Source organism: Silene latifolia, unplaced genomic scaffold, assembly GCF_048544455.1.
Source record: "Silene latifolia isolate original U9 population unplaced genomic scaffold, ASM4854445v1 scaffold_362, whole genome shotgun sequence".
Lineage (NCBI taxonomy): Eukaryota > Viridiplantae > Streptophyta > Magnoliopsida > Caryophyllales > Caryophyllaceae > Silene > Silene latifolia.
In genome coordinates, this window is record NW_027413291.1 from 26,940 (window position 1) to 49,675 (window position 22,736).

Sequence of the window (22,736 nt, forward strand, 5' to 3'; positions counted from 1 at the left end):
AGGATAAAATTTACCACGAGTATGATTATGCTTTATGCGTGGAACATTTTTGGATGGGTGACATTCCAAGATGTTGGAATCATGTACCCTTGTAGTGTTTGTGGCCTGTAAGTGCCTTGTCCAATAATTGAATCAATTGGATAGGAGCCTTCTAATGTAAGAGCTAATTTTGCCTAATGATATGTCTTTAGTATTTGGGAAGACTTTTCGCAAGATAAGGTGCTCTGTCTTTGAAAATTTTATTCCTGACATTCTTGTTGTAACTTCTGGCTACTGTGTGGTGTTAGGATGTTATCTTGATTCTGGCTGCATCTCTTAGTTCTTCCTTCAAGGTCAGGCTTGTCATTTGTTTTAATGGTGTTCAGGCCGTATCTTGGTGTTGGTATGTAGACCTCTGCAAGGATTAGTACTTCGAAACTATACACCAGGGGACAAGGAACCAGACCGCCAAGGTAGAATTTTTGTAGTTATCGTATCTGCTCATTGGCTAGTGGTACCTCTTTAGCCCATCTACCCTGCTTCCTGATCGGCTTCTTTTTCGAATAGTTTATAACCACTTTGTTGTTTGATTCTGCCTAGCATTTTGCTCTTGGATAGACTGACATCCTGCTGATAAAGAAAAAGGAGACAAGTAATCGTGTTAGATTATTGGAGCATGTTTGTGTGGACATGGGCCACAAGCCGGTCTGTGGGCAAGAGCCACCTACCAGTCCGTAGTCACGGGCCAGCTGCACGCCAAGCCAAATTGTGGACATGCAGCGGTCTGAAAGCCACGCTCGGAGACGTAAAAATACTTTCGACCGGATCGCTTTAGATAGGTCGGTTTCGTCTCTGTAACACCCGCGAATTTTCCATTTTGACATTTTAAATTTATTAAACTGTTCGATTACTTTATTTCATATTTTTGAATTATTCAATTTAATTAATTTTATGTCAAACACGATTTTTATAAACGTATTATATAAAAGCTCATTTTTATAAAAATACGTATTATTAAATTATATTTTTGAGGCATAATTTATATAAGAATAAATGTATACATATTTTTGGTCGGATAATAATAGTGACAGCAATAGTAATAATTCCCGTCTTAATTTCCGTCTAGCTATAGACCGTCACATTTCACTTTGTACCTACTTCGATCCGGACCAACCAGAATTCAACAACACATCACACCCACCTAACATCCTACACTCTACTTTTAAAATATTATTATTATTATTATTATTATTATTATTATTATTATTATTATTATTATTATTATTATTATTATTATTATTATTATTATTATTATTATTATTATTATTAATTATTATTATTATTATTATTATTATTATTATTATTATTATTATTATTATTATTATTATTATTATTATTATTATTATTATTATTATTATTATTATTATTATTATTATTATTATTATTATTATTATTATTATTATTATTATTATTATTATTACTATTATTATTATTATTACTATTATTATTACTATTATTATTTGTGGTTATCATTAGACTCCCGCAACCTACTCCCTGCCATCCTCTTTCTTTTCTTCTTTCGTCTTCTTCCTTTAAACAACAACAACAGCGAAGCAGCAGCAGCAATGGCACGCCCCATTTCCGTCTCCTTCTACCTCCATTTCCTCCCTTATTTCTCAACCAAATTCCCTAATGTTTACACCATTAGCTTCCCCTGTTTGTTCTTCATCTTTTGAGGGCAAGCTTTGACGACTCGAGATGATTTTGAATCGAAATCGTGCCCATTAAAGAAGTTATAAGGTAACGGTGATAGGCTACTCGACAATTAGTCGATACTTTCGTCCTTCTTACTCGATCTTTCCTTATTCATTGCAAAGTTTGAGTCTTTTCTGAGTTTCTCGTGTAAGAAGTTGAGTTTTCAGACTTGTGGTTAATTTCCATGGTTGTTGTGGGTCGAAATGGTGGATTGTTTGAACTCCGTCTGTTTAGGAACCATGTCTGCGGAGCCCTGCCTACTCGAGCTCTGTTTAGGACTGCTTTGGGTTGTCTGTGCAGAAGGTTCGTATAACACCATTTTGGGGAATGTTTTGCAGGTCTGATTTGGTCTATTTTGGGACGGGTGTGGATGGTGGTTGTAGGTAGTTAGGTGGTGGCTGTGTTGAGGCAAGTGTTAGCTCGGATTTTGGGTGGTTGGTTGGGTTGTTTGTCTCGGTTTTGGGTGACTTTTGTACAAGTTTGATGGCTGGGTGTAGGGAAACGGGTACGGGGCCGTTCAATGGTCCCTCGTGTCGTGGGTCGGGTTGTGTTTTGGCGCTAGTTTAGTTTGTTTGAAATAATTGATTTCCGTCTCATATTTTTATAACGTAATTCGTTAATATCGTTCTCTCACACATTTATTTTGTTGGGCTCATTCGATTTAGTTTGTGGGCTCATTTGATCTTGGTAATTGGGCTAGTAATGTTTGATAAATTGAACTAGTTAGGTTAATGAATTAAACTAGTTATACTTAGTAAGTTGGGTTTGTCATATCTATTCATTTGGGTTTGAATCGTTAATTTAATTGGACTCGTCATATTTATTTAGTTGGGTTGACATGATTAAGTTATTGGGCCACATTTATATTATGGGAACTTTTGGTGCCAACTTTGCTTCATTTGTGTAATTAAATTCCCGTCTCATATTCTATATAACGTAATTACTTAATGTCGTGCATTTACTTATTTATTCAGTTGGGCTTGTTGCATCTTATCTATTGGGCTTGACTTGTTAAGTCAATTAGGCTTGTCACATGTTTATAATTGGGCTTGTCACATGTTTATAATTGGGCTTATCCTAGTCCATTCATTGGATTTCACATGATTTACTTATTGGGCTCATGAATGAGTCATGTGGGCTTGTCACATTTTATTCCGTAATTTTCATATAACGTAAATTATTCATTATCATTCATTATATCTTATTTAATCGGCATGTTAAATTATAAAATGGAATGTTAAGTAATATAACACAAGTATGAGATATTTATTATAAGTACTGGTAAGAGTCATATTCTTGATAATGTCTTGTATTATTCTGTTGTGAGAGTCTTGGTCTTATCGGATACTAGAGGTGAGCTATAAGCCCTCTAGTTGCGATATGATCGTCGGGATTGATGTTCCCATTCGTACTTATGGTGAGATGCAAGCCATAAGTATGAATGTGACATTAATGATCCCGTGTCATATGATGTTTGCATGGTCATTTTTTCTCTTATTGTGACTCAAGTGTGACGTTTTACATTGTGTGACGACTTGACATTCCTTATTTACCCTTTCGGACCTTTGGTTACGGATATGTGTGCCATGTTTCCGGATTGGGTTATCCTTCCGCCTCTTCAGACCTTTGGTTACGGACTGTGTGCCATGTTTCCGATTTGGGGTTACTCGACCTTTGGTTACGGATTGTGTGCCATGTTTCGAGTCTTGGATGCGGATAGGTCACCGCATGTCGAATCGGGTGACGTCCATCCCGAGAGTCGGATCCAGGTTTAGACTAGGACCGTATTATGATCGTCGTCCTACCAGGAGGTTGTAGTCTAGGTTGTAGTCTTGTGTGTGGTATCTCGGACATCCTTTAAAGGTAGCCTCTGAGCCGGATACTCCATCTACACTTTGGTTCGGTCTTACACTTGTTGAGTCGTGTCAATATGAGTTGCTTGGCTTGATTATTCTATTTCCTTGATTGCATATTTATTCTAATAAATTATGTCTATTCCCTTAAGAAAGTATTATGCATGTATCATCATGATTATCAATTATATTTTGTTGTTCTTCATTGTTCATATATGATGCATGATCAATATGTTTAATTTGTGTTTGTTTACTTGCATTTCGACATATTGTGGCTGGGAGAACCTTGAGTTACTCCCCACTGACTGTGGCGCTCATGTTTACATGAATGATAGGTGGTGAAGATGCTTACGTGGGGAAGACGTGTGGGCTAGCGAGAACTAAACCCTTGGACCTTAGTTTGCTAGTTAGAAACCCTTTATTCTTTTATTCGTGGGATATCCTTTCCCCGCTTTCTAGACTTAGGTTGTAATAACCTAAATTTGTCTATTGTAGTAATTGTCTCATTTCATTTTTGGCACCCGCGTGTTAATCCCTAACTTGTAATTTAAAAGTTTTTAAAATCTCGTAAATTTCCGCTTTAATTTATTAGTTATATTTTCCGCTTTATCGCGGGGTGTCACGGTCTCGACAAAGGTCTCAAAACGATGTTTGAGATGTTCGGAGTCGCCACCAAGCATTTGTGGGATGCTTGGAACCCGTTCGAAACCACTTTATACCTAGGTCAATCAAGGCAAAAAGCGGTGTTTGACATAGGTACTAAAGATAAGGAGTTGTCCCCCTTTTAGCATTCTATGCCTAAAATGACTCTCGTACGCCCTGGATAAGGCCATCCACTATCCAAAGGTTCTGAGTAAGGGGTGAGGGTACGTATTGGGAAGCCCTTTAATCGGACACCCAATCCCGCCCGCGTTAGCGACCTCTACTGATCGATCGTGGTTGTTTAAGTGCAAGAGTTGATAAAACGGTAAATGCATGGACCTAACATGTGAGAGTTTCTTAACTCGGTTTGGTTATCCAAATATCAAGAAAATGATGTCGAGTTGGATTTTAGATTGATTTGCATGTGAAAACGGAAATTAAACATCCATTTACCAAATTCGGGTTATGATGCTTAACACGGTCCATTATTCGAAAAAGGGTGTCAAATGACAAAGTGTAAAAATGTAAGCTTGTCAATCTGATCCGTCATGTATTCGGGTTAACCGTAATCGGGATCGTCCTAGACAAGTACCAAAACGAGACAGAACAGTGTCAGGCAGCCCCATTGGGGCGCGAGCTTATTGGCGAGGGAAGGAGCTCTGCCGGGTTTTGAAATATGAAAATAAACGGCCTCTTAGGGTGCGAGTCAGACGACGACCGAAGGGGCGTCTCCTGGTTGTTAAAAAGGTTGTTTAAAACCGTATTTGTGATTAAATGATTTGCATGACTCGGAATAATTACTATTATCTTAGTAATATTCATTGTCGGATTTGCAAGTTCGAAAAGCATAGTTTACAATAAAAATGTAAAATATGTGTGCTTAACCATTTTATCACCGTACTCGAATTAAATCGACAGGGTATTTATTCAAACCAAGGGTGACATGCAATATGGCCAAGGCAAAGATGAAAATAAAATGAAATAAAAGTGAAAGTAAAATGTTTGATTTAAACTAACTATGTTAAGTTCATTTATTTGTAATTAGTCAAGTTTGTCATCGTACTCGGATTAAGTTGACATAGTATAAAGAACCAAGGATGATTATGAATTATGACTAATATGTTTGCAAGTGTAAATAAATGAGAAAAATGGTAAATAAAAGAAAAGGGTGTTAAAATACCCATTAAAATATAATTAACCAATAATGTCATCGAGTCACGGAATAAACCGTCATGGTATAAAGAACCAAGGATGATTTTTGTAATGGTCAAAATATTTGTCATAAAAATGAATTAAAATGGTAAAAACCGTAAAAGGAAAGAAGTAAAAATAAAAGAAAGTGTTGAAGGAAAGATGAACTCAAAAACATTTGAGTCTGACCTGGACACCCACAAGAGGCGCGAGCCTCCCTGCATAGCAAGGAGCTTCTGTCTCAGGCCAAAACTCGGTTTTGGCTCGTCTAACCTATGTTTGAATCGTGTTATGCATTGTTCATGCTTATGAACTCATAAAAACAGTAAAGACATGAAATAAGTGAGATATTTACACCCTCAAACTTACGTGTATTGATGTTTGCAAGGTAGACGACTTTAGAGACGGTTTTCTCGTTGTGACTACTTGCGATCAAAGAAGTTTAAAAGACTTCCTTAAAAAGGATTTTGTTTTGAAAATATGTTGAAAATATGTTAATTAAAACATGTTGATTGATGAATTGAGTTGGTCGAATGGGTCGGTTGAATGCACGGCTACGGTACCAAACAAAATGTGTAAGGCTTGTGTTTTCGATCGGTAGGTCGAAAACACGTGTCGATTTTGTGACTTAGGAAGTCGAGTCTAGAAGTTTAAGGGAGATGTGAAGGGGCGAACGCTCGCGTCAAGATTATGGTGTATGATGGTGGGTACTTATAGAGAAATGTGGGGTGGTAGGTCGGTTGATTTTTCTTGGAGGCTAAGGAGATAGCCCATTGAGGCGCGAGCATGCCTGCTATGGAATGGGGTGCCCTGTCCTTTTCAATTTGGACGTGGCCTTTCCCCTATCTATTATTTGGTTGGTTTGATTTATGGTAATCAAATAGAATGTCGTGTAATAATATGGGCACCTAATAAGATTATTTTGGGTGTTACTTGAGGTAGGTGTTTTGTGTGCTTGACTCGGGTTTGACCCGTGTGAGTCGGGATTTGAATTTGGAGTCGGTTTTTGGTCCGATGTCGGTTTTGACCTAATTAGGGTCATTTTAATGGAAATGACATGATAAAGACATTCATAACATTATTTTTGACATTTGAGATTTGGGTTAACTCGGGTTGACTCGGGTTAACTCGAGTTGCGGGTTTCTGAGTCGGTTTTGGGTCCGAAGACGGTTTTAACTCTAAATAGTGTTGTTTTAATGCAAATGAAGTTAGAAAACTTTTGAAATCATTTTTCATATCCGAGTAATGCATTTAACCTTCTCATGTATAACCAATCCACGCACGAATATCAAAAACACGTTACAGTCCGATCACTTTGACTGAGGCTTGGACGGGGCGAAAGTCAAAGTATAGCCTCCAGGTCAACCGAAGATTACAACCTGAAGACCATTGTGACGTCGAGGTGACTCAAAAGGGTTTGAGCCAAGGACCTGCCGTCGGGAAGGACGACGTCGAGGCGACTCGGGGATTCGAGTCAAGGACCTGCCGTCGGAAACATTTTAGAGTCTGCCGACTTTCGATTCGGGTCGTTTAAAGTCCATTAGACTACGTATAAAGGCTCGCCAGCCATAAGAAGGAGTCATACCTGAGGCATCTTCGGGATACATCCTTGAATTATTTGCACGTAAAGGCTCGCCAGCCGTGTTGAAGGTGGTGCGTTTTGAGGCTCGCCAGCCATGTTGACGGTGCGTAGAGGCTCACTAGCCATGTTTAAAATGCGTTTTGAGGCTCGCCAGCCATGTTGAAGGTGTGTTTTGAGGCTCGCCAGCCATGTTGAAGGTGGTGCATTTTGAGGCTCGCCAGCCATGTTGAAGGTGACTGTAGGAAATTGCCTGAAACATCGGGCTTATTTCAAGATATTGTTTTGTAATGAGTTCCAACCAGGTTGATGTTGATAGGTTCGGCTAGAGAGAAACGAGCTCACACTTGCTGGGAGTTATAAATGAACTATGTGGGGATAAATCATCTAAGCAAGGCTCTCTGGAAAACCATTTAGGGAGAGAGCTGCATCAGGATCATGAACGATGTTGCGAGGATCTTTGAAAGACCTGTGTGACTTCCACTTGAAAATCGGCACTCGCTGGGGAGTTAGAAACTTCTCAGGACTCGTCGAAGATATGAGTCGTTGCTTGTTGGGAGGTAGTGTATGCCATGTAATCGACGGGGTTAAAGCCCTTGGACTTGATGGGTCGGCATTTGTTGGGAAGAACCCAGTACTCTGTCGGAGTGCATTTTTCTTCTCAAGATTATCTGCATGGTTAGTGACAACGCAAATCCGCAGTCACATAGACAAGCATGTAGCACTCAAGCATATAAACACATAAGCACATGAGCATGTGGGCAATTACATATAAGCAACTAGCATTTAATATATCACGTGAGGGGAGATAGAAGTTTCAAAAGTTGTGAAGCTTAATATTGAGTATTGTTGCTCGTAGATCCATGATTTGATAGATTGGAGACACGTGACCGTTGCGACATTGACTCACACGGACGTATACTAACAGACTGATAAACAGACAGTCGTGAACGTGATACAAACCCAGTATCACACGACATGGGGGTGACTCTGACAGATTTTGCTTATGTGTGCAACTCCTAGCCAAGAAAAGTTGACAATGCGTATCAAATCCCTGGGGTAGAAGGTTAGTTCGACTGGGGAACATGAAGGCACGAACCTATCTTCGTCGGACATCCTCGCCACTATTTGTTTGTTTGAGATCCTTCCCTGAGGCATGATGATTCAGAGAGCGGAACCAAGACCTTGTTATCATCTGAATCGAGCCTAGGCTAAATGCGGTTTTATTTTGGACTGTAGATGAGACTCAAAAGATGTTTGAGGATAAAGGACGGGTGGCGTCTCAAAAGAGAAGCTCCCAGAGTGAGAAGGTGAGAATTTGGCAAACCGAGGAATGGGGGACGTCTTAAGGAAGAAGCCCCCAGTAAAGAGGTATAGCATTGAGCGTGCGGCTGAGTGGGCTGCTTTTGAAGATTGATGTTGATGGTTGAGATTGAAAAGGGGTATGCGGTTGTGTCCTTGTTGGGGGACTACCTACGTATTCGCGTGTTTGCGAAATCAAACCAGACCGTAGTTCTGCAAGGTGTGAAATGAGTTGAAAATTAAAGATCTGAAAATTGAATGTGTGTGGGAGTGTGGTTGTGTCCTAGTAATAGGACTGCCTACGTATTCACGTGTGTGCGAAATCAAACCAGATCGTAGTTCTGTGTGTGTTTTGATAATTGATTTTGAGGTGTATGGTTGTGTCCTTGAAGGACTGCCTACGTATTCACGTGATGTGAAATCAAACCAGGTCGTAGTTCTGAATATGTGTGCCTAAGTGAGTTGTTAGGACCTTAAAGTGTGAGAGTCACGACGGCAAATTCCGTTTGGTGACTCGAAAAATTGATTTGAAAGAATTCCCCTCTATCATGAATCGAAGAGGTCTAATTTGTGAAAATGTTCCTTATCATGTGAGCACACTAAAAAGTGCACCCTAAGGGTAGATTGGGTATGTCCCGTTCTCGGTAGCAAAGCATTCGAGGACTCCGTATCTGGGTCAAGGCGAAAAAGGGCTTCGACATTATGGAACGTGGATCTTGGTAATAAGAGGCTTGTTTGACAGATAAAAATCTGGAGCTGAGGGTCACGACGGTAAATTCCGTTTGGTGACTCGAAGGTTGATTGAAGAGAAATCCTTCTTGATCATGAATCGAAGAGGCATAGTTTGAGAAAATGTTTCTTGTTACGTGAGCACACTAAAAAGTGGACTCTAAGAAAGAAATGTTTTTTGAAGACTCCGTATTTGGGTCAAGGTGAAAATGGCTTCGACATTATGGAATGTGGAGCATGGTAATAATAGGTTTGTTTGACAGTAAAAATCTGGAGTTTGTATTTTGTGGTGTTTAGGCCGATGGGTTACAACTTGTAATGTGGTGCGGAATGGGGTCTCAGGCTTGATGTGGCCTGAGCACGAAATGGTTGGTAAAAATGTGGATAAGAATCCCATGTCTGGACCTTAAAGGTTAAGGTGTGATATTACGAGCTTGAGGGGAATCCTCAGAAGCCTAGGTAGGTGTCCCTGTAGCAGTCTCTAGAAGGACTTAGGGGTGAAGTAGTGTTGGTTGAGGTTTTGGTGTTTGGTGTTTTGGACTCATTGGTCCGGGATTTAATGTGTTAGACTCATGGGTCCTGGGCTTTGGACTTGTTGGTCCTGGACTTGGTGTTTCGGACTTGTTGGTCCTGGGCTTGGTGTTTTGGACTTGTTGGTCCGGGATTTTGTGTGTTGGACTCATGGGTCCTGGGCTTTGGACTTGTTGGTCCTGGACCTGGTGTTTTGGACTTATTGGTCCTGGGCTTTGGACTTGTTGGTCCTGGACTTGGTATTTTGGACTTATTGGTCCTGGGCTTTAGACTTGTTGGTCCTGGACTTGGTATTTTGGACTCATTGGTCCGGGATTTTGTGTTTGAAAAGTGACGGTTTTTAATTCCGTCGTTTGATCTTTGTGAAAATAAAGAATTTAAATTTCGCTATTTCATTTTTGTTTGAAAAGGACGGTTTTTTTTAATTCCGTCGTTTGGAGTTGTGAGAAAATAACGAATTTTGAATTCCGTTATTTCATTTTCTTGAAAGGTGACGGCTTTTAATTCCGTCATTTGAATTGTGGGAAAATAACGAATTTGAATTTCGCTATTTGATTTTTTGTTTGACAAGGGACGGTTTTTAATTCCGTCAATTAGAGTTGTTAGAAAAAAACGAATTTTGAATTCCGTCATTTTATTTTCTTGAAAAGTGACGATTTTTAATTCCGTCATTTGAAGTTGTGGGAGAATAACGAATTTGAATTTCCCTATTTCGTTTTTTGTTTGAAAAGGACGGCTCTTAATTCCGTCGTTTGGAATTGTGAGAAAATAACGAATTTTGAATTCCGTTATTCCATTTTCTTGAAAAGTGACGGTTTTTAATTCCGTCATTTGAAATTGTGTGAAAATAACGAATTTTGCATTTCGCTATTTCGTTTTTGATTTGAAAATGATGGTTTTATTTTCGTCGTTCGAAATTTGTGAAAATAGCGAATTTGAATTTCACTATTTTGTTTTTTGATTTGAAAATGACGGTTTTTATTTCCGTCGTTTGAAATTTGTGAAAATAGTGAATTTGAATTTCACTATCCTGTTTTTGATTTAAAAATGACGGTTTTTATTTCCGTCGTTTTGAATTTGCGAAAATAGTGAATTGGAATTTCACTATCTTGTTTTTGATTTGAAAATGACGGTTTTTATTTCCGTCGTTTGAATTTGTGAAAATAGTGAATTGGAATTTCACTATCTTGTTTTTTGTTTCGGCTTTAGCCTTGGATTTCGGTTTGGTTTTGGTTTTCGCCTTTGTTTTGGCTTGGATCTATTCGTATTTTCCCGTCCTTCGTTCGAGGAAGGTAAGGGTGCAGATGGGGATGTACCCGTTGGTGAGAGGTTGATACTTGGTGATGGGATGTTTTCGTGGGGAATGGGCTTGCCTTCTGTCATTGATCATGAACAAGGAGATGTTCTGGTTTGTTATCTGGGTTCGTCGTAAAATCCCTTTTTTAAAAGCTCATTCTAAATTGGGTACTATTGAAAGATTTCTATTGCCAGACATGGAATAGGTAAAGAGAATGGACACGGAGTTTCGAATCCTCTACTTACTCGGTACGAAACATCACTCGAGTGTACTCACATTGAATTGGAACATGTTTTTTTTTTTAAATTAATTCTCAAATCAATTCTCGTTGTCAATGGGAAATGGTAAAGGGGAGAATATAAGATAGTTGGAAATCGTGCTTTTATTTAGATAAATAAGAGGTTAGCACAGACTCGATGAATACATGTGACTCATAGGGACAGCCCTCAGTGTGTCACTTAGGGATAAAAGGACAGACACTAGGATAGATATGAGAAAGCCTAAGACTTGGACTCGGACTCAGACTCAATCGTAGATACGAACTCCTAATCATCACTTTCCTCCTCGAAGGTCTCTTTTGCAGCATCCGACGGCTTGAATGTCTGGTCTTGAGCATTGACCCACTTGAGCACTTCACTCTCGTTGTTTGGGATGATATGAGGACAATAGTCCATGAGGCTTTCATCTCCTTGCAGAAAGAGATGTTCATTAGGGTTGTCTTTATTACTTGGTTGACATAGGGATGAAGCTATCAGTTCATGGTTGTCGATCATATTTTGAATAACATGTTTCAGTTTGAAGCATGTTTCAGTGTCGTGACCTTTTCCTTGATGATATTGGCAATAGGCACTGCCGTCCCAAAAACGGGTTTTCCTACATTCAAGCGGGTTTGGAGTGGGCCCGATTGGTTGTAGCTTCCCTTCAGTCATGAGCTTTTGAAGAGTTGCGGCATAGGTTGTGTTGAGTCTAGTGAATGTCCTTTGAGAACGTTCAACCTTGCTGTTTGACTTGAGATATCCGAGAGGATTGTCTTGACTTGAGTGAGAGGTGCAATTATGATTTGGCCAGCTTTAATCATATCTTGAATGGCATGCTTGAGTTTGAAGCAGGCTTCGGTGTCATGGCCCTTGCCTTGATGGTATTGGTAATAAGCATTATCGTCCCAGAATCGGTTTCTCCTGTGTTCTGGTGGGTCCGGAGTCGGACCAATGGGTTGCAGCATTCATTCTTAAGCAAGTATCCCCAAAGCGGTGCCATATGTTATTCCCAGATCTGTGAATACCCTTTGATGTTTTCCCATGGTTCCAACATTGGCGTTTTTTGGGATGTTTTTGTGACTTTTGTTTTTGTTTTTGTCAATCCTGGGCGGAAGCAGGATTTGGTCGTTGTCAATGGGAAGTTTTTGGGATGTTGCTTGGTATTTTGAAGGGGTATTTGGGGAGGCCATTTCATGTTCTTTGTTGGTAGGTTCGTGGATGTGGGAACCATCGGATGACTCCTCATTTTCAACAGCTGTTGGTTGGTGAACGGAGGGTTGGTTTTCTCCTTGGTGGTCAGGTTCATTTTCAGTACTACAAAACCTCTTCTCCAAATTAGCCACCCAATTGTTCAAATCATCGATAGCCACTTGCAGCTTTGAGAATATGTTGTTGATGGAGACGGAGAGCATCATTATAGTGCTTTGTATGCCATCCTCATCAATTGCATGAATTTTCTCATCATCAGGAGAGATGAGATGAGAGCAGTCTAGGGAAGACTCCTTACTGTGCCCAAAAGGGTTTTCTGGAGGGTTGTTTTTGTGGTTTGCTGAGGGAGGTAATGGTAACTCGCCCTTTTCGATCATATCAAGGATAGCGCCTTTTAGGGGGAGACACATTTCAGTGTCATGTCCGCGACCTTGGTGATTTTGACAAAACAGTTTTACGTCCCATCTACGTCCTCGCTTGTTTAGTAGAGGGTCTGGAGTTGGACCGATCGGTTTGAGCTTTCCTTTGGAGATAAGCCTTTCCCAGGCTGTGGCTTAAGGCATACCCAAATCAGGGAAGGACCCATGAGGTCGTCTGGTTTTGGTTGGTGGAGCACCTAAAGAATTGGCTTAAGTGGTTTTGGTTGCTTTCCAACTATGGTTGATTTTGTCGTTGGCAAGTAATCGGCTTTCAAGGAGCTTAACCGTTTGCTCAATATCAGAAGAGGAAAAATTCCCAGTTATCATTTTGTCCTCGACTTGGGAGAGACGAGTGCTCAAGTTTTCCACGGTAGCTAGGAGTCGAGGACCATGTTGTTGGTTTCGGCAGAAGTCATGGTGGATGAAGGTTGATCAGCTTCTTGAGTTTCTTGTTGATGATCGATGGCACCCAAGGGATCCTATTTGACATAACGATGGGCGTTATAACTTGTCTTAGCAAGGTATTGCACAAACAAAGGCAAGTACGACACATATGTATAAAAGACAGTTATGTCGTGAAGACGCGACGGTGTGACTAGGTTATGAGTTCATTAAAGATCCTGAATGACCTCTCGTGTTTGAATTCTTGGAGCATGACTTTGAATTTTTGACTCGAGTGTCGACTTTGGCATAGTGATGCCTAGACAGACGACTTCTGACTCAGTTTGGAGGTTTGTCGATGGATTGATGCCGTTGGACGAGACATGTACACAAACTTGACCTTTGACCCGTAATGTAGGGGAAAGAAGGGTTTAATACCCGAGAGGTTTTGACTCTCCTAACGCCATTGAAGATGTCTCGACAATTAGGCGACACGACCTAGACCAGAAGGTAGGTACTAACTTCGGCGGAGATTCAACGTTATCTAGACGACTTGACTTGAAATCGACTGGACTCTAATCGACTTGAGGTTGAATCGGAAAGGTGGATTGAAGTTTTCAAAAAAAAAAAATTCAAAAAGATTCATTTGTCTCTTTATGGACGGTTGAAAGGGTTGTCTTAGGTTTGTTTTTAAAAGACGGTTTGAGTTGAAATTGCGGCGGCTTTGAAAACACTGTGTTGTTTCCGAAGACGGTTTTTGAAATTCCGAATCACGGATTTGAAAATCGAGAATTGAATAATTTGGAATCGTCATCACAATGGCCATGAAAATGGTTAAATTTGTTTTCAAGTGGTTAGAAATTGGATTTGAAATTTGAAAACGGTTAAATTTGTTTTCAAAGATTTGATTTTGAATTGAAATTTGAAAACGGTTAAATTTGTTTTCAAATGGTTTGGAATTTGACAATGGTTAAATTTTTTTTCAAAGATTTGATTTTGAATTGAAATTTGAAAACGGTTGAATTTGTTTTCAAATATTTGATTTTGAATTGAAATTTGAAAACGGTTAAACTGTTTTCAAAGATTTGAAATTGGATTGAAATTTGAAAACAGTTCAATTTGTTTTCAAGAGATTGAGTTTTGATTGGAAATTTGGAAACAATTTAAATTGTTTTCAATGACTTGAAATTTGAAATTGTGAGTATTGAATTCGTCATTACGAGGGTTAGAAAAACGTTTTAACCTTTGAAAGACGGTATGCAAATCGAAAATTGTGAGAATTGAAATCGTCATTACGGCGGCTTAGAAAAACCAGATTTGATTTCGAAAACGAGATTTAAAATTTGGAAAGTTACACGGGTTGAAATCGTCGTTACGACGGTTTCAAAAACGTTTTTGTTTGAAAACTGATTTCGAATTTTGAAAATTCGAGGGTAGAATTCGTCATTACGACAGCGCATAAAAGGGCGCTTTGAGAATGTAATAGCCGGCGAGAGACCGTGGTTTGAAATGGCCATTATGACGACGTAAAAGGGTATTTTGAAATGGTTTGTGAAAACCGAGTTTGAAAATCGTCATTGCGATGACCTAGAAAGGCGTGTTTGAAATGGTTGTAGAAAACCGGGTCTGAAAATCGTCATTACGACGGCCTAGAAAGGCGTGTTGAAATAGTTGTAGAAAACCGGGTTTGAAAATCATCATTACGACGGCCTAGAAAGGAGTGCTGAAATGGTTGTAGAAAACCGGGTTTTAAAATCGTCATTACGACGGCCTAGAAAGGTGTGTTGAAATGGTTGTAGAAAACCGAGTTTGAAAATCGTCATTACGACGGCCTAGAAAGGCGTGTTGAAATGGTTGTAGAAAACCGGGTTTGAAAATCGTCATTACGACGGCCTAGAAAGGCGTGTTGAAATGGTTGTAGAAAACCGGGTTTTGAAATGGCCATTATAACGGCGCGAAATGTGTTTTTGAAACGGTTGTAGAAAACCGGTTTTGAAAGTCGTCATTAGGACGGCATAAAAAGGGTTTGCAACGGTCGGCGAAAGACCGAGGTTTGAAATGACCATTATAACGGCACAAAAAGGTGTTTTTGAAAGTTTGAAAATGACACGGAAGGACTTATGATCACAAAACACATAAGCACTCACAGTTCATTATATTATGCATAATGCTGAAACGGGTTTTGGCTTAATAAGGGTGGTTACACACCAAGCAATTAATCCCCGATTTTCGAGAGGGATACCAATCCAAACAAAATGTGTAAGGAGGGTGCCCTAGCCTCGTGCTCGAAGGAAATGAAAGCTCTTTGACGAAACAGAAATGTGTAACGTCAATGGTATGCTTGACTCAATCGGGATTCGAAACGCGGGGATGAGAAAACTCACGCCGACGAGACGAGCCAGTTGGTCGAAAAGGGTTAGGTTGTGGGCCCGGACAAGGAACCCGACTTATGACCGTAATATCAATTAATGCACTTTAACCACGACCTCGTTCGAGTTTCACCTCTAAGGATCACAAAGACACAAGTGTGATAGTTTTCCCCAGCGGAGTCGCCAATCTGTGGACATGGGCCACAAGCCGGTCTGTGGGCAAGAGCCACCTACCGGTCCATAGTCACGGGCCACCTGCGTGCCAAGCCAAATTGAGGACATGCAGCGGTCTGAAAGCCATGCTCAGTGACGTAAAAATGCTTTCGATCAGATCGCTTTAGATCCGTCGGTTTCGTCTCGGCAAAGGTCTCGAAATGATGTTTGAGATGTTCGAGTCGCCACCAAGCATTTGTGGGATGCTTGGAACCCATTCGAATCCACTTTATACCTAGGTCAATCAAGGCAAAAAGCGGTGTTTGACATAGGTACTAAAGATAAGGACTCGTCCCCCTTTTAGCATTCTATGCCTAAAATGACTCTCGTACGCCCTGGATAAGGCCATCCACTATCCAAAGGTTCTGAGTAAGGGGTGAGGGTACGTATTGGGAAGCCCTTTATTCGGACACCGAATCCCGCCCGCGTTAGCGGCCTCTACTGATCGATTGTGGTTGTTTAAGTGCAAGAGTTGATAAAACGGTAAATGCATGGACCTAACATGTGAGAGTTTCCTAACTCGGTTTGTTTATCCAAATATCAAGAAAATGATGTCGAGTTGAATTTTAGATTGATTTTCATGTGAAAACGGAAATTAAACATCCATTTACCAAATTTGGTTTATGATGCTTAACACGGTCCATTATTCGAAAAAGGGTTTCAAATGACAAAGTGTAAAAACGTAAGCTTGTCAATCTGATCCGTCATGTATTCGGGTTAACCGTAATCGGGATCGTCCTAGACAAGTACCAAAACAAGACAGAACAGTGTCAGGCAGCCCCATTGGGGCGCGAGCCTATTGGCGAGGGAAGGGGCTCTGCCCGGGTTTTTGAAATAGGAAAATAGACGGCCTCTTAGGGCGCGAGTCAGGCGACGACCCAAGGGGCGTCTCAGGTTGTTAAAAAGGTTGTTTAAAACCGTATTTGTGATTAAATGATTTGCATGACTCGAATAATTACTATTATCTTAGTAATATTCTTTGTCGGATTTGCAAGTTCGAAAAGCATAGTTTACAATAAAAATGTAAAATATGTGTGCTTAACCGTTTTATCACCGTACTCGAATTAAATCGACATCGTATTTATTCAAACCAAGGGTGACATGCAATATGGCCAAGGCAAAGATGAAAATAAAATGAAATAAAAGTGAAAGGAAAATGTTTGATTTCAACTAACTATGTTAATTTCTTTTATTTGTAATTAGTCAAGTTTGTCATCGTACTCGGATTAAACTGACATGGTATAAAGAACCAAGGATGATTATAAATTATGACTAATATGTTTGCAAGTGTAAATAAATGATAAAAATGGTAAATAAAAGAAAAGGGTGTTAAAATACCCATTAAAATGTAATTAACCAATAATGTTATCGAGTCACGGAATAAACCGTCATGGTATAAAGAACCAAGGATGATTTTTGTAATGGTCAAAATATTTGTCATAAAATTGAATTAAAATGGTAAAAACCGTAAAAGGAAAGAAGTAAAAATAAAAGAAAGTGTTGAAGGAAAGATGAACTAAAACACATTTGAGTCTGACCTGGACACCCACAAGAGGCGCGAGCCTCCCTGCATAGCAAGGAGCTTCTGTCTCAGGCCAAGACTCGGTTTTGGCTCGTCTAACCTATGTTTGAATCGTGTTATGCATTGTTTATGCTTATGAACTCATAAAAACAGTAAAGACATGAAATAAGTGAGATATTTACACCCTCAAACTTACGTGTATTGATTTTTTCAAGGTAGACGACTTTAGAGACGGGTTTCTCGTTGTGACTACTTGCGACCAAAGAAGTTTAAAAGTGTGCCTTAAAAAGGGATTTTGTTTTGAAAATATGTTAATTAAAACATGTTGATTGATGAATTGAGTTGGTCGAATGGGTCGGTCGAATGCACGGCGACGGTACCAAACAAAATGTGTAAGGCTTATGTTTTCGATCGGTAGGTCAAAACACGTGTCGATTTTGTGACTTCGGAAGTCGAGTCTAGAAGTTTAAGGGAGATGTGAGGGGGCGGACGCTCGCGTCAAGATTATGGTGTGTGATGGTGGGTATTTATAGATAAATGTGGGGTGGTAGGTTGGTTGAGTTTGCGTCGAGGCTAAGGAGATAGCCCATTGAGGCGCGAGCATGCCTGCTATGGAATGGGGTGCGCTGTCCTTTTCAATTTGGACGTGGCCTTTCCCCTATCTATTATTTGGTTGGTTTGATTTGTGGTAATCAAATAGGATGTCATGTAACAATATGGGCACCTAATAAGATGACTTTGGGTGTTACTTGAGGTAGGTGTTTTGTGTGCTTGACTCGGGTTTGACCCGTGTGAGTCGGGATTTGAATTTGGAGTCGGTTTTTTACCCGATGTCGGTTTTGACCTAATTAGGGTCATTTTAATGGAAATGACATGATAAAGACATTCATGGCATTATTTTTGACATTCGAGATTTGGGTTGACTCGGGTTGACTCAGGTTGACTCGAGTTGCGGGTTTCTGAGTCGGTTTTGGGTCCGAAAACGGTTTTAACTCTAAATAGTGTTATTTTAATGCAAATGAAGTTAGAAAACTATTTATGAAATCATTTTTCGTATCCGACTAGTGCATTAAACCGTCTCATGTATAGCCAATCCACGCACGCATATCAAAATACGTTATAGTCCAATCATCATCGGGTGGTTTTTGGAAGGTGCAGATACTGGGTATCTACACTTACATACCTAGAAATATGGAAGGTGGTAAGAGGAAGAAATAGGTGCGAAAATCACTTGATTCGGATAAGAATTGAGCAAGTTATGGTGATTTTAGTGTTTATGGAGGAAAGTGTATCAATGGAGTTGTGACATTGGTGTGTTTGCTGAAATTTGAGCAAAAAGAAAGGGGATAGGTTTTATGTCTAATAATTGATGAAGAGGTAGGGTAAGAGGAAAGCCAATAGTCATATTAGGCCCAAAATGCTTAAATTGAGTCGATATACCACTAAAATACGTCTCAAACCTACTACAAATTTAAGACGGATATTTTTATCAACATTAAAATTATTATACATTTAAAGCTACATTTTTATAAAAACGGATTTAAAATACAAATAAAATAATAAAATGGCTAATTAAATTATAAATGCCAAAACGGAAAATTCTCGGGTGTTACAATCATCCCACTTTTTAAAAAGTTTCGTTCTCGAAACTAAAAAGCAGAAACGAAAAGTTATAAAGATAAAGTCGGACTTTTCGAAATCGACAACCAAAATATCTAAAAGGTTTGATATCATAAAAATTACAAAAAAAGTTTCAAGGAGAATTTTCCAAACGCACAAGTTTCTCGTCAAAGGAACGGAAGAGTTCTCGTTGCGCATTCAAGAACATCAACATTCCAAATCAAAGACAAGGCCAAATATAAAATCATTTGCCGATAAGCATAGAACAAGTTATTAAACGTCTCTAATAACGAGTCCTAACATCCCATCAACGTTAAAACCAAATGAAAATGATAATCCACTCAAATTTTCTTTCGAGAAAGCCAAATTGAAAGTAAAGGATCCATTTTCAAACTCTAAAAGAGGTCAAGTTTTTGAAAATATAACATCAAACTTCGACAAAGAATCAAATTTTTCTAAGAACCTACCAAATAGCATGTACAAAAAGACTACCAACTTAGGTCCTTAGTTCTACCCATCTCTCATTCATTATTCAAGGTCAATTTCAAGTTTAGTTCGGGGTACACGTGTGTGCGTCGGGAGAAACATAGGCTCTGATACCAACTGTGAAACCCCGCGATAATGCGGAAAATATAACTAATAAATTTAAGTGGAAATTATGAAATTTTAAACACTTTTTATTACTAGTTAAAGTTTAACATGTGGGAGTCACTAATAAAATGAAACAAGTGCAACGATAAGCAAACTTAGGTTATTACAAACCAAGTCTAGCAAATAAGGGGGAAAAGATAGCCCACGAATAACAATTCTAAAAGGTGAGTCTAAGCATACCGGTAGACAAAAATCCAACGGTCAAGGTACTCGCTAGCTCACACATGTCTTCACCCCATAAATGCACCAACTAATACATGTTATTCATGTAAACATGAACGCCACGTCAGTGAGGAATAACTCAAGGTTCTCCCAGCCACATTATATCAAAATGAACATAACAAAGAACTCAAATAAGGCAATGCATAATAAATACAGGATACAATTCACTTGAACAAATAAGCATGGGATCATTCGTGTTAGAATAATAAGAGAAAGTAAGATAGAATAGCAAATGAGCATGTCATAGGCATATTTAAATAAGTGAAGTAAAGGAAAGAACATAGATACGGTTAGTTAATCACAAGCACGAATTCCAATGAAATGTGACATATGCAACTATCCAAATTATAAAGACTAGTACTTAAGTCATGTGAGATAGATAAACAAGTAGTCAATCATCGCATTACATATAGTTGAAAACCATAGCCATTACTTTGGAAATCTTCTAACAAACATTGCACGGGACGTGGCTATTAACGTCACATGCGCACTCATGGCTTGCTTCTCACCATAAGAACGGATGGGAGTGATACGTGCAATTTATATAAACTCCTCTTATTGCACGCATTTCTATGCCATTTCTATCGCTTTGTATTGCAAAATGCCCTGAATTGGCTACTTTGGTTTGTTTTGTCTTAATTGCAGAAATGGACTTAAAAGTAGTGGAATCGTGCCTTAGTCGTCCCACTTTGCATGCATTTTAAGGAGACGGAGATTTAGAGCAGAAGTCATACCTCGGGAAGTGTGAAGGGAGGTCCTTGGAAGGCTAACCAAATGAGTCAAGGTTGATTTAGTGGGTATCTACTCAATCGAGGAGATTTGATGGTCGATCGAGTGGTTTGGCAGCTGCAGATGTTCGATCGAGTGGTTCCTATGCTCGATCGAAGGAGGCTAACTTGGAAGTGTTCGATCGAGAGCCTCAGTTGCTCGATCGAACGGTTTTGCTGGAGAAGTACTCGATCGAGGGGAATAAAAAGCCTCGATCAAGTGACTAGCTATTTACACGGGTTAATTAATCCGTGTTTAGGTTTATCTTTTGTTAATTTTCACTTTCTTATATAAGGGAAGTCGAGATTATGTCATAAACATATCTCTTATCATCTCTTAATACCTCTTTACTGCTCTTTACTCTCTTAATTACATTTTAGATTTGGAACTTTGCTCTTAATTACTGTTGCTACTTGTTCTTTACGCCGGATTCGCTTGATTGTAATCTTTCTCTACTCTCAACTTTAATCTAATCTTTATTGCTTCACTTTAATTCCTTGTTCTTCTATTCTTATTTCGTTGTCTCTTAATTATTGTTAGTATAATTCATCCTTTAATTCTCTCTATCATGTCTCTTAGCATGTTTATGTTTGTTGTTGTTGATTGCATCGATAGCATGAGTAGCTAATCTCCTTATGTTAGGATTAGGGGAGCCATGGTAGTAAAGTGACGATGTTGTGAATAGGATAGGCGATTTATTTGTGAGAATCTGTGACCATAACAATATAACTGTAACATGTTTAGTTGAGTGCACGCTTCTAAATAACTTTAATCTGGTTAACTTCGCTCCTAGATCGGAAGATTGGAATGAACAGACCTGCTATGAACAGTAGACTACCCTAATGAGGACGGAAGTTAAGTTAGTTGTAATCTAGGGTGGATAGCGGACCGGAAGGACCTTTCCCTTGCCCTTCTCACAATAGGTTGTCTAAACTATTTATGACTGAGTTAATGAACTGCCATGGTGAACCAAAATCCTGACATACTTCTTTTACCTGATTACATATCTCATATTTTCTTGCTTTATTGCTCCTGTCTCTATTTCTCTTGCCTTACATCTTTAGTAGTTTAGAAAACAATTTTAAAACCCCCCAATTGTGACTTAGACAGACGTACTTGCAGATAGATACTTAGTCTCCCTGTGGAGATCGACCCTACTTACCGCTAGCTTTTGTTAGTTGTACTTAGGTATTTATTTTTGGTACCTAACGACGGTATCAAATTTTGGCGCCTTTGCCGGGGAGGCAATAGCCTATTTGTCTGTTTTTGTGTCGTTTGTCTTTCTCGGTCTCAGAGAATTTTTATTCCTTAAGACAGTTCTCACTTATTTTCTCCAGTGATGTTTATGTTCCAGGTCTAACAGGTCAGAGTTAGTACCAGCTGATCCTGAGCCAGAAAGGACCTTCCGTTATAGACAAAGACTGTTGAGGAAGATTCAAAAGGAAGCCTTGAGTACTTTTGAACCGCAGCTAGAACACTTTTTATTTGCAGAAGACCTGTCTTGTGAAGAAGACAAATCTATTTCTGCCATAAATCCAGTGAAAATGCCTAATATCGCGAGTCACTCAGAGCCCACAGCTGCCTAAATCTCTAAAGGTTTCAAGCTTGCGACCGAGGACGGAAATACTTTTGATATATGGCCTTCCTATATCAATCTGGTCGAATGGAACCTATACCGAGGTGTGGCGGGTGAAGATCCGCGTAAACATATGGAAGTTTTCACTGACTATTGTTCTACCATTCCCGCTACTAAGGGAGTGACCCAGGACAAGATTAAGGAGGTTCTATTTCCTTTCTCTTTGACCGATGGAGCCCGAGAATGGCTCACTGATCTTGATCGAACTGCAGCCGGTATTACTGACTGGGAGAGTTTGGCCCTTGCTTTCTATAAAAGGTATTTTCCTCCACAACGAACTAATCAGCTGAGAGGGAAAATTACAAGTTTTAAGCAGACACCGGATGAAAACTTGTATGAAGCTTGGTGCCGTTTCAAGAAGTTGGTGAGGTCTCTTCCTCATCATGGTTTTGATCAGTGGTTCTTATGCAACCAGTTCTATAATGGGTTGTATGATGACCACCGTGCTATCTTGGACGCCTCATCTAATGGGCGATTTCAGAAAAATAATGATGATGACAAGGGATGGGGTATTATAGAAGAAATGGCTACCCATTGTGTTGAGTATGGGAACCCAAGGGGGGGCATTCGTACTGTTTCTTCAGTGGATAATGCAGTTGTGGCTCAGGTGG

The 22,736-nt window shown here is 39.4% G+C and overlaps 1 non-coding gene across 1 annotated transcript; it reads right to left on the reverse strand.

The window, feature by feature from the left end:
• Nucleotides 1-22,409: 22,409 nt before the first annotated feature.
• LOC141639384 (small nucleolar RNA R71) lies at nt 22,410-22,515 on the reverse strand. Its single transcript, XR_012542503.1, has one exon. It is a non-coding gene; the product is annotated as a small nucleolar RNA R71 (small nucleolar RNA).
• Nucleotides 22,516-22,736: the final 221 nt, after the last annotated feature.